We start from the raw sequence: 13,376 nt of genomic DNA on the forward strand, positions 1-13,376 counted from the left end.
ACAAATGGTATGTGCATACAATGGAATACTATTTGGTGCTAAAAAGAAATGAAGCACTGGAGCTTCCCTGGTGGTTCAGTCGTAAAGAATCCACTTGCCAGTCCAAGAGACGTGGATCTTCTCGGGCTGAGAAGATCCCATGTGCCGTGGAGCAACTAAGCCTGTGTGCCACAATTACTGAGCCTGTGCTCTAGAGCCCAGGAGCTGCAACTCCTGAGCCCACGTGCCCTGGAACCCGTGCTCCGCAGAAAAGAAGCCCTCACACCACAACTAGAGAGTAGCCCCCACTAGCTGCAACAGGAGAAAAGTGCACAGCAGCAGAGACCCAGCATAGCCAAAAATAAATAAATAGGAAGAAAGGACTGATGCATTATGTAAGTCATGACAGCGTGAAAGTGAAAGGGTTAGTGGCTCAGTCGTGTCCGACTCTTTGCCACCCCGTGGACTGTAGCCCACCAGGCTCTTCTCTCCATGGGCTTCTCCAGGCAAGATTACTGGAGTGAGTTGCCATGCCCTTCTCCAGGGGATCTTCCTGATCAGGGATCGAACCTGGGTTTCCTGGATTGCAGGCAGATTCTTTACTGTCTGAGCCACCAGGGAAGCCCAGGTGAACCTTAAAAACATGCCAAGTGAAAGAAACCAAACATAAAAGACCACATACTGTGTGATTCCGTATGGGAAATATCAGAAGGCAAACCTACAAAGACAGAAAATGGATTGGTGGTTGACACCGGCTGGGGCATTAGGAGGAATTGGGGAATGACAGTTAATGAGGACAGGATTCCTTGTTGGGATGATGAAGATATCCTAAAATGAATTGCAGTGATATTTGCATGATTCTGTGATTGTACTGAAAACTATCTCAGTGTACACCTTAAAATATTACTAGAAAGCAAAGCACTCCGTATGCAAATTCATGGAGACTGTGTGTAAACCAATGTGTGGCTCAGTGTCAGACACAGGGGAAAAGTTAAATGTTACCTGTAGGTGCCATAAGGAGAGGGGGGCTGATCAACCTGGAGAAGAGCTGACCCTAGGGCATCAGCGGAGATGTGTTGGCCTTCTCTGCGTAGTTGGAGGGCTGCGTGGGGATGGGGCATGTTGTCCCTGTGGCCTTATAAGGGGTAGAAAAAGAAACAAGAGGAAGGATTCAGAGGAACAGATTTCATCCCAATAGAAATCGAGGACTGGTTCTCAGAATGACTTGCCCAGTGAGGTAGTGAGCTCCCTCACATTAGAGGTCTTCAAACAGATATAGCTACGTATTGTGATGGTATAGAGAGTTCCCAGTGTTAGGGGAACCTCTGAGGTAGAGGACAGCTGATAGGCTTACAAAGTCTTGTTCAATATTCAGAAATTTTAAGATAGTTGTTAAATCATCGATAACTTCTTATTAGCAATGATGGGAATACTTACAGCCATGGCAATCCTCATTCACTATAAGTCAGGACTTTTTTTTTTTTGTCGTGGACAGGTGCTTAATAGCACGTCACTGATCCAAGCCAGCTGCTCCAACAGGTCTTTTGGAGTGCTTGTTACTCAGCAGAACGTGGGTCCACTCACCCACGTGCAGTGAAGTCAATCTACGAACACCAGCTTGTAGTGAAGGAAAGTACAGCATTTTCTGCAAGTGGCAAGCAAACAGCATGAGCAGTTAGTGCTCAAAAGGCAGACCCAAAGTTCCCAGTGGCTTTCAGGGAGAGGTTTTAAAGGCAATATAAGGTGAGAACAGCAGCTCAGGGACATTCTTCTGATTGGTTGGTGGTGAGGCAACAGGGTGATGTTTTGGGAATCTTCATCAACCTGGTTCCAGACAGTCTGGAGTCTCTGTGCTCATGGTCAGCCATGTAGTGACCATCCTTTACCTGGGTGGCTAATCTTAGTTTCTGCAGAACAACTCAAAGATATGCATCAGAAAGATATGCATCAGACTGTTCTGTGTATCCCTTAAGGAGGGACTAGGACACTTTTTTTTAATCACTGGACTGCTAAGTTGTCATTGCTTTTCTTGATGGACTGCTGTCCTTTTGTTTCTGCATTCCCTTGCCCCTAATTACTGACTACTTAAGTCTGCTCTTTGGAACTCAGGGAAGGCCTAGGAGATCAAAGCCTTTTTCTACAAACAAGAAATGGCACAGCAAGGGGCTTTTGTACCAAGGAAGGCCCCAAAGTGTCCTACTTGGTTTCGGTTCCCCCTTTTCTTCCATAAACCTCAATCCTGAGGGGAACAGGGGCAGGCCAAGAAAAGGAATCAAGTTTTGGATAAAGAGGTTAATCATAAACCCAGTGGGGCAACTCAGTTCCCGGGGGGCTTGGTTTCATGGTCATCCACCCCCAAAATTCCCAGATTCTCCTCCTTCACCAGTGGGTTCGCCTTCCCTGCCCTGTCCCAGGATCTGATGAGCCTTGACTTCTTCCATGAACGGTCATGAGCTCTTCATCTCATCTAGGAGTTACCACTTAAGTGTCTACTGTGGCTGAGTTCTTCCTTACCCTGTCCCATGACCTCTGAGGCAAGTGGTGTAGATGAAAGAATTAATCAATAATTGATCTAGGGGCTTCCCTGGTGGCTCAGCAGTAAAGAATCTGCCTGCCAGTGCAGGGGACTCGGGTTCAATCCCTGGTCCACGTGCTGCAGGACAACTAAGCCCATGCACCACAGCTACTGAGCCCACATGCCCAGAGCCTGTGCTCCGCAACGAGAGAAATCACTGCAGTGAGAAGCCTGAACGCTGCAACAAAGAGTAGACCCCGCTTGCTGCTACCGGAGAAGGACCTCGTGCAGCAACGAAGACCCAGTGCAGCCAGAAATAAATACGTCTTTTAAAAAAATAGTTGATCTAGAAAGAAATGAACATTTTTATTTGCACCGACCTGAGCATTATAATCCAGGAGACTGTCTTTCAGAAAGCTCTGAGAATTGTTCCACCCTTTTAGAGGTCAGAGCCCAGGAATGAAGTTTTTGAGAAAAGGCCATACTCAAGTTATTGACAAGTTACACATTTCAGATCTGCACTACAAAGTGTGTAGCGGGTCATGGGTCCTCGTGGCCCCTTACAAAATTAAAGAAGGAATGTTGTCACCTAGGGAGGTTTGCTTAATGGGGTTGAACAACACACACTAAGGGGGAGGGAGGAGGCTCAAACCAGCAAGGAAAACATTTATGTTTAAATTTTCTCATCTCAGGCTTCCCTGGTGGCTCACTGGTAAAGAATCTGCCTGCCAATGCTGGGGACATGACTTTGATCCCTGGTCTGGGAAGATCCCACATGCCTCAGAGCAACTAAGCCCATTTGCCACAACTGCTGAGCCCACGTGCCACAACTCCAGAGCCTGTGCCCTAGGGCCCGTGCTCCACGACAAGAGAAGCCACTGCAATGAGAAACCCCTGCACCGCAGCTATTAATAGAGAGTAGCCCCCATTCGCCGCAACTAGAGAAAACCCCGTGCAACGATGACCCAGCATAGCCAAAAATAAATAGATCGGGTTATTTTAAATTTTCTCATCTTGCTCTAAAATATGAGTTTTAATTTCATCAGTGGCCTAGGCTCCCTGTTTACAGTGGGGGACACTGAGCCCAGGGTGGATGTTTGTTCATAGCACCGGGGCCTCGGAAGGAGTTCTCCCAGCTCCAGATACCTGCCGCCAGTCTTGAATGTTCCTGTTGGCATCTTCATCTTCACCTGTAGTCAGAACTCCAAGCTGTCACTCACTCTGGCATCAGCTGCTGCTCCTTGGCCCAAGTCTTGTGGCTGCCACAGTGTGGAGACACAGTCCCAGTGACCTTCTCTGGCTTCTGCTCTGCTGATGCAGCTGTCAGAAGATTTTCCTTAAAATCCCCCAGGGCCTGATTCTTTGGATAGACTCATCTTGATTACCTTTCAACACAGGCCCTCAGGCTCCAGAACGGTCTTAAAAATGCCAAAGAAAACAAACAATGGGAGTCATCCCAGAGGAACTGGCCTGGCAGAAGGGACAGGCTTAGGTGTTCTTGTTGCAGAGAAGAACCAGTTCTGACTCCACCTTGGAACCGTTTCTTTGACTTGCTTTTCATTGCTGCTGTTGTTATGTGCATGCTCAGTCACTTCAGTCATGTCCTACTCTTTACCACCCCATGGACTGTAGCCCTCCAGGCTCCTCTGTCCATGGGATTCTCCAGGCAGGATTACTGGAGTGGGTTGCCATGCCCTCCTCAAGGGTGTCTTTCCAACCCAAGGACCAAACCCGAGTCTCTTATGTCTTCTGCATTGGCAGGCAGGGTCTTTACCCCTAGCGCCACCATTATAACAATACATAATGGCCTGCCTCAGAGGACCCTGCCCCTCTGCCTGACTGTTGGACTGTATGTGTGTGTAAGTCACTCAGTTGTGTCTGACTCTTTGCAACTCCATGGACTGTAGCCTGCCAGGCTCCTCTGTCCATGGAATTTTCCAGGCAAGAATACTGGAATGGGCTGCCATTCCTTTGTCCAGGGGATCTTCCCGACCCAGGGATGGAATCCCAGTCTCCTGCATTGCAGGCGGATTCTTCACCATCTGAGTCACCAGGCAAACTCAATTGTTGGACTAATTGTTAGCCTTTTGTTCAGCTTTTAGGAAGATAATCTGACCCTGCCCACCTGTGAACCGCTGCGGGAAAGAAGAGATTAACACACCCCTTCCACAGGCTGGCTGTTCCGGAGATGTTTTGTAAGACTGATGGCCCTTTCTTTGTGTCAGTACTTCACTTCCTCATTGCTTCCCCCTCTCTGTTCTGCCTTTTGACTTTAGTTCCTCACTGCTTCTCTCTGGTTCTATAAAAGAAGCTGGCATCCAGACCCGACAAATGGTCATTTTGAGACATCAGTCTGCCATCTTCTCTGTCAGCCGGCTTTCTGATTCAAGGCATATTCCTTGTCTCAACACCTCGATTCATCGGCGTGTCTTGCGGCAAGCAGAGCGAGTTTGGACTCAGTAAAGTCCTAAGACCCCCACTCTACAACGCCTGGGCTTGTGGCAGGTTCTGGAGGACCTTGGGAGAAGATGCATTTAAAAATAAATAAGTCATTGCAGAACTGGCCAAAGCCTCCTTCACACAGTTCCCAGATTCCATTTTCTTCCAGCTCCTCAGAGGTCACCACTGTCCTGGATTTGGTGTGCCTGTGTATTTACAGAAAACATAGAACTATTGTGTACACTTTTACACTTTATATAAGTGTTTTCATTCCTTCTGTAATTTGCTTATTTTATTCAACATTGGAATTTTGTTTTGTTTGATTTTAAAACTTCTTAACTTTTTCTTTTAAAATAACTTCAGACTCCCAGAAAAGTTACTGGAGTAGTACAGTGAATTTCTGTATTACAGTCTTCAGTCAGATTTACCAATTATGAACATTTTATCACATCTGTTGGTTTTCTCTTCTTCACTTTTTCTGAACTGTGTGAGAGTAAGTTGCAAGCATTGTGCTTCTTTACTTGCATATATGTCTGTGAATATTTCCCAAACATGGACATTCTCTTACATAACCTCAGCACAAGGATCAATATCAGGAAATTAACATCAATGCAACTGACAGGATTTTGAGATTTCACCCAATAGCAATTGGTTCCTACCTTTTAGCAGCTGTGTGATAGTCCAGGGTGGAAGAATCACAACTTATTTATCATTTTCTCACGTCTGTTTCTCATGGATGGACATTGGTTGTTCCCATTTTCTCTCATTATTATCAATTGTCTCCTTATGCCTGTGTGTGTCCTGGGAGTGGGGCTGCTGGGGCCTGGCTACAGCACCCCTCTTTTAGATTTTGACAGTCTTTCAGAGCAGGTGCAACTGTTTCTGTTCTCATGAGGGTGCTTTTCCTCCTTGGTGTGCTGGTGGCATTCAGGGAGCTGAGCAATGGGTTCTCACCTATCCCAGGCCATTTCTCATGTTGGCATTCGTAGGAGAAACAGGGCAGGACCACATGTGTGGTTAGGCCAGCTAGAGTGGTGACATATGTGAGGTGTTCTTGGGTGCCAGATGCTGCTTCGTGCACATTACACGTGGCAGGGCTTCCCAGCTCCATTGCACAGATGAGAAAACTGAGGACCACAGAGGTTAAACATCTCACCCTGGGTCACATGGCCAGATGTGGCAGGGCTGGGCCCGAGACTGCTTGAGTCCTAGTTTTCATCATGGGGCTACGTGGAATGTGAAATGACCACCACGTCTCTAATTGTAGTGAGAAAGTGGGTGGGGACAGCCATGAGTGACTACCCCCCACCTCCCCAGGGCGTGTCAAGGCTCAGCTGGTTCTCCAGGATCAGACACGAGGAAAACACCCCTGGGGCCTCTGGACAGTTTTGCCCCAGCTTGAGAAATAGCTGTCACTTCAAAAGGAAGGAGGCTTTGGACTTCTGGAAGCTCAGCTTGGGCCTGGGAGCCCCACTGGGCAATTCAGTTATGGCTCTTAGAAGCTTGCTGTCAGTCACTCTCGGAATAATAGCAGTGTGCGCATCTCATCCTCTCCACTCCCGAGGGAAACCCCCTCGCCTGTTACACTTCTCATTTCACAGAAGAGGAGACTGGAGGTGAGTGTGGCTGGACAGGCAAATAGAGTCAGTGCAGAGCTGGCTTGGCAGTGTGTGAAATGACCACCAAGCCGGCTCAGGAGATCCCAAAGCCACCAGCTCTCCACCCTACATGCATTTATGTGACAAACCAGTGTAAATCAAACACATTGATTTAAGATGATTTTAATCATAGAAGTAATGCATAATTGGCATAAAAATTTGAAACAGCCCCTCTGTGTGCACTTCTCAGAAATAACAGTTCTTAATCCAGTACTTTGGCCACCTCATGCTAAGAGTTGACTCATTGGAAAAGACTCTAATACTGGGAGGGACTCGGGGCAGGAGGAGAAGGGGACGACAGAGGATGAGATGGCTGGATGGCATCACTGACTCGATGGACGTGAGTCTGAGTGAACTCCGGGAGTTGGTGATGGACAGGGAGGCCTGGCGTGCTGCGATTCATGGGGTCGCAAAGAGTCGGACACGACTGGCGACTGAACTGAACTGAACTGAACTGAATGATGTCATACAGAGCCTTCAGGACATTATTTCTGTGTATGTTTATATTTCTCTGTCTCTGTGTTTATATAAATTCCAAATGGGTCCACAAACTTTGCTGCTGCTGCTGCTGCTAAGTCGCTTCAGTCGTGTCCGACTCTGTGCGACCCCAGAGATGGCAGCCCACCAGGCTCCCCTGTCCCTGGGATTCTCCAGGCAAGAACATTGGAGTGGGGTACCATTTCCTTCTCCAATGCATGAAAGTGAAAAGTGAAAGTGAAGTCGCTCAGTTGTGTCCGACTCCTAGCAACCCCATGGATTGCAGCCCACCAGGCTCCTCCATCCATGGGATTTTCCAGGCAAGAGTACTGGAGTGGGGTGCCATTGCCTTCTCTGCCACAAACTTTAATGAGCACTTTCTTTGCCAAGTACTATAAGGATACATATACATGGGAAGTTTTTAAAGTTTCTTCAAGAACTAGAGTAGTGTAGAGGTTATTATCCCAGACTCTGGGTTCAGATTGTCCAGATTTGAAGCCCAGCTCTGCCACTTAGAGGCTGTGTGACCTTGGGCCTCCCTGATGGCTCAGCAAGCAAAGAATCCACGTGCAATGCAGGAGCCCCAGGAACCTTGGTTTTGATCCCTGGGTGGGGAAGATCTCCTGGAGAGGAAATGGCAACCCACTCCAATATTCTTGCCTGAAAAATCCCCATGGACAGAGGAGCCTGGCAGGCTACAGTCCAAAGTATTGCAAAGAGTCAGACATGACTGAACACACGTGCACAACCTTGGATGAGTTGTTTAACCTTTCTGTGCTTCAGTGTCCTCATCTTTACATGAGACTACCAGGTAGATCGGAGAAGGCAATGGCACCCCACTCCAGTACTCTTGCCTGGAAAATCCCATGGATGGAGGAGCCTGGTAGGTTTCAGTCCATGGGGTTGCTAGGAGTCGGACACAACTGAGCGACTTCACTTTCACTTTTCACTTTCATGGATTGGAGAAGGAAATGGCAACCCACTCCAGTATTCTTGCCTGGAGAATCCAGGGACAGAGGAGCCTGTGGGCTGCCGTCTATGGGGTCGTACAGAGTTGGACACAACTGAAGTGACTTAGCAGCAGTAGCATCAGGTAGATATGTTAGTTTCCAAGAGCTGCAGCAGCAAGTCATCACGAACCTCGCAGCTATTAAGAATAGAAATGTATTTTCTCATGGTTCTGGAGGCCAGAAGTTCAAGACCAAGGGGTCAGCAGGGTTGGTTCTGTCTGGAAGCTCTAAGAGAATAGGGCCATGCCTCTCTGCAGCCTGTGGCGGTAGCCGTCAATCCTTGGTGTTCAAAACTCCTAACTCTACTTTCTTCCCTGCCTTCTTGTATCTCTGTGTCTGTCTGGGGGGCTGCTGCATGCAGGATCTTAGTTCCCTAAACTAAGAATCCCTGCCTCCTGCAGTGGAAGCTCAGAGCCCTAACCACTGAAGCCAGAGGATTCCTCTGTGTCTTTCTATGAGAACACCTCTCATTGAATTTAGGGTCCACCCTAAATCCAGAGAGCTTCCCTGGTGGCTCAGACAGTAAAGAATCTGCCTGCAATGCAGGAAAGCTGGGTTTGATTCCTGGGTTGGGAAGATCCCCTGGAGAAGGGAATGAACCCACTCCAGTATTCTTACCTAGAGAACCCCATGGACAGAGGAGCCTGGCAGGGTACAGTTCATGAGGTCGCAAGGAGTCGGACACAACTGAGCAACTAACACTAAATCCAGAATGATGTCATCCTTAATTACATCTACAAAGATCCTTTTTCCAAGTGAGGTCACATTTGCAGGGGCTGGGTGCTAGAATTTGGATCAGTCTCTCTGGGGGACACAGTGCTAGCCACTCCAGTAGGCGTGAGGATGACTGTGTGCCACGGGCTATTGGGGATAAACAGGCACGTTGCTGCCCTTACTGGCATTTCCAGGGCCCGCCCCTCCCACCCTGGCCCCTCCATGTCGTCTGTGTGCTCACCCCCTTGTACGGAGTGATCAGGCCATCCCATGACACTGACTGCTGGGCCCAGGTCTCTTTCTCTCAGTAGACTCACTTGGTCCTGGAGTGGGGGCCGGGTCAGGACTGCGGGTGGGACGGAGCTGGCCTTTTCCCAGTCCTCCCCTTCCATCCCACACTCCCCCGCCACCCCCCGAGTTCCGGCCAAGTCTGCACAAGGGGGCCTTAGTTCTCCTTCCAGTGATGCGTCATTGGAACTTTCTGAGCTGCTTCCCCAGGGCCCACACAGGCAGCCCAAGGCCAGCACCCTTGTGAGCTGGGAACTAAGGGGCCTTCTCCCAGACAGGCAGCATCCAGCCAGGGCCCCACACCCTTAGCTGACCCCACACCCAGGTGGGCCCCTCGGGTGGCCTCTCCACCCCAGAGCAGGGCTTTCCTTTCTCCTCACCAAGGTTTAATAGGCCCATGACTCAATGCAGGCAGCATGCCAAGGTGGACACACCATGCCAAGTCCCTCCTTCCTCTGGATGCTGGTGAGAAGGTCCCCAAATAAGCCAGGATGCTGAGCCCAGGCCTGGTCCCTTTGGCCCAGGGCAAGGGTTTTTCCTGGTGTCTGGCCACCCTGCACCTGGGTGGGGCAGCCTGGGTGTCCTCGGACAGCCCACCCCTTGAATTGAAAGGCTGTTAGGACTGCTGATTAGAGCCGATCTGTTTCTCCTGTGCAAGCAGAAGGGAAACAAGTCATGGAAGGATTTCTCTTTTTGGTGGAATTGCCCTCAAGTGTCTGGGCTCATTATTTTGTGCTAACAGTGCCATTCATTACTCGGGGTTCTGGTGGCTGCCTTCGCAGAGCCCTCAGCTGGAGCTTGGCTGGTGAGCAGGAGGGTGTGGGTGCTGGGGTGGTTGACTGTGCCAGCAGATGACATATTGGCTGTCGCGTGGGCTCAGTGATGGTCCCTCAAAGTCAGAGCTGGTGTGGCCAAGCTGTTTAATGACCGTGATCATGGCAGTGCAACAGCCTGCATGATGCTGGCTCAGGGTGTTCGCACCTCTGCCATCCTGCTCGAGCCCAACAGTCCAGCCTGGAGCTCCAGCATCAGCTCCAGCATTTAATAGTCACAAGTGGGCATCCAGAGAGCTCAAGTGACCTGAGGCTCAAGGTCATCAGGGACTCAGAGGGTAAGGGGCGTCTTCCTGGCCCCATTACCCTTCCTTACTTGGCTTGGTCAGAGCAGGTGTCCCTGCCACTCTGTCCCTCCAGGGCTCTGCTGCTCCTGTGACCTGGTGCAAGGCCCAAACCTCCCCCAGACTCAGCTGCTCCTTCACTAACTTATAGTCCTTGCTGTAGCCTTTGAAACTTAGAGTTTCCACTCCAAGCCTCCGATCCTACCAAGCCACCACTTAGAGGGCCCTGAGCAAACCCTTGTTACTTCCACCCTCGACCACCCAGAGGGGAAGGAGAACATTGAACAACTTGGACAATTCCTGGAAAGCAGCATCTTAAGAGCCTTTGGCCTCTTGAGCATTTAGTCTGAGTGGCCACACGTAGCCCCTTCAGTGCTCATGTCTGGAAGGTTTCTGCAGTAACCCCAGGTCTTATTTGTCTTTTCACCGGCACTAGCTGAGCTCAAGTTATAAAAAGGATCCTCCAAGTTATTTGTTTCTGTGCCCCGAAATTGGCTTTTTTGTTCATGTCAAGCCATGGTTCCCTGGCACTTGAACTTGAACTGGGCTCAGATATTGACTTGGGTCCAAGATGAGTGCAATACTCAAAGGTGTGCCCCACTCGAAATGTGCTGGGTCCTAAAATCTAGGCTGCAATGTGGGAGAACTATAGTGAGAAGAGGAAAATAAGAATTCCAATTAGCGAGTTGGAAAGAGAAACAGTAGCTAGCATTTCCTGAATTGTGTGCACTCTGCCAAGTTCTTGACAAATGTCCCATCAAATTTTCACAACTATCCTATGAAGTATTTTTATACACGTGAATAAATGGAAGCCCAGAGAAGTAAAGGATCTGGCCAGAGATCACACAAGCCTAGGGCTTGTAGTGCATCAGGCAGCCTTCTTCTGAATGGGCCCTGAAGGATGGGAAAACTTTATCCCCAGTGGTTTGTTATAAAAAATATACTAGACATACAGAAGAGTCAAAATAATTTTGGAGTAAGCACTTACCCTTGATGTTTTTGTTTATTCCTCTGTCTCTCCACCTTATTTTTTCTTCTGCATTTTGAAGAAACTTCTGGACACCCCAGAATATTTAGCACATGTATCACTAACTAGAGTTCAGTATTTCTTTATGGTTCTTTTTTATTGTTTTGGTATAAAATGTGCATATAATAAAATGTAAATATACTTAGCTAAGTGTACCAGCTGAACTTCATATAAATGGATACATATCATATGTATTTTTTGGCATCTGGCTCCTTTCTCTCAGCAGTGTTTTTGAGGTTTATACACGGGATGGTGTATATCAGTGGTTCCTGTTCGTTGTTGAATATTTTCCTACTGTGTGAGGTACCCCTGTCTGTTCATTCTCTGATCGATGGATGTCTGGACCAGTTTGGGGCTATTAGGAATAAAGCTGATATGAACACTCAAGGAGAGGTCTTTCCCTTTTGCCTTTCTTTTGGGTACGTATCTATGAGTGGAATGTCTCAGCCATGGGGCAGGTGTATATGAAAGCTGACTTGAAAAGACTGCCTTTTTTCAAAGTGGTTGTACCAATTTGCATTCCCACCAATAAAGCATGCGCGTTCTGTTTACTTCCCGTCCTTGCCAACATGTGATGTTATCAGTCGTTTTAATTTTAGCCATCCTAGTGGTTGTGTCGTGGTATCTTGTTGTGGTTTTAATTTGCATTTCCTTAATGACTAATGATGTCGAGCACTTTTTACCTGCTTCCTGGACATGTCTTCTTCTTTGAAGCATCCTCAAAGCCCCTTTAAAAAATTAATTTGTGTGATCTGTATCAGATACATGCTTTGCAAATATTTGCTCCTAGCCTGTAGTTTGAGTCTTTAAGGGTTTTTTTTTTTGAATCTTCTTTTCTTCATGAGGTGTTTTCATGGGCACAAGTTTCAATGTTTATATGACTAACTTATCCATCTTTTCCTTTATGGTTCTTGCTTTCTGTGTCTAGTCTAATAAATGTTTGCCTCCCTGTTGAGAGGAAGTCACAGAGAATCTGGAGGTACTGCAGGTAGACAAAATAGCTGGAGCAAGAGTGTCAAGGGCGGATGTGCAGGTTTGCAGGGGTGGTGGACAGCGGCCTCCTTCTGTGGGCTGGGGGCTCCAAATGGGAATGCCTCCAGTATCAGGGACTGGATTGGACTCTTCCATCAGTGGGAGCCATTGAGAGTTTTAGAGCGGGGCAGCGACATGATCACAAAAGGAGAGATGACACAGTCCCTTCGGTGCTGGAGCCTGGGGCAGAGTTTCTACTTGGTCACCCTGAAAGCAGCAGCCTGTACCTCAAGATGCAGGTGGGACTGCTGGGGGCTGGGGATAGGGGATTGGGTTCATCTCTGTGGGCCCAGAGGCCAGCCAGGCCCCACCACATCTTAACCAGTCCATTTCTTCTTGCCAAGAAAGCCCAGGGGCTGGTGAGAGCAAATTGCTAGCCAGAAGCCCAGGGAAGGTGCTTATATATGTGGATTTAGAGGCGACTCTCCAAGTAGATCCAGAATCCTTAGAGAGACACCCCCCCAGCCCCCCGGTCCCTGACCTCACCTTCTCCCACCCTCACCCTTCTACCTCCTGCCACCCCCAGGCTTCCTCGTGGTTCCTCCTGGACCAGGCAGCTCAAGCCTGCTGCTCGAGGCCTTTGGTGCCCCTGAGTCTGGAATCTTTTCCCCAGCTGTCTGCATCCAGATGTTACTCAGTCTTTTCAATGAGGGCTCCCCTGACCCCAGCCCTTTGCTTGCCTGGCCAGTGCTCAGCACCATCTAACACCGCAGGGCACCCCTTCACCTTGTCTGTGGCCTGACTCCTCTTCCAGAGATGAGGGGTTTTTCTCCTTTTTAAACTGTTTTGTTCTCTGCTCTAACCCAATGCCTGAAACAACATCTGGTGTGTTCAGGCCCTCAGAAAATATTCATAGTATAAATGAATTCAAGGCGAACTTTCTCATTTCTTTCAAAGTTTGTTTGATCTTGGTTCCACAAGAGAAAATGGGGACCCTTGTCCCGAAAGTCCAGGTCCTGCCTAGGCCACCTGGCAAATAGAGGAGTCTTCCAGGCCACTTCTCCCCATTGTACAGATGCAAAAACTGAGGCCCTAAGAGGGAACAGATGTTCTCACAGGCTTCACTAAGCAACCTAAGCCTAGTTAGTGGCAGAGAGGAAATGGGAGCCAATTGCTCTCC

The 13,376-nt window shown here is 48.6% G+C and overlaps 1 protein-coding gene across 1 annotated transcript in view; it reads left to right on the forward strand.

The window, feature by feature from the left end:
- RIN3 (Ras and Rab interactor 3) overlaps positions 1 to 13,376 on the forward strand; it is a 136,400-nt gene that overhangs the window by 26,161 nt on the left and 96,863 nt on the right. The window lies entirely within an intron of this gene.

This window comes from Bos indicus x Bos taurus, chromosome 21 (genome assembly GCF_003369695.1).
Source record: "Bos indicus x Bos taurus breed Angus x Brahman F1 hybrid chromosome 21, Bos_hybrid_MaternalHap_v2.0, whole genome shotgun sequence".
Lineage (NCBI taxonomy): Eukaryota > Metazoa > Chordata > Mammalia > Artiodactyla > Bovidae > Bos > Bos indicus x Bos taurus.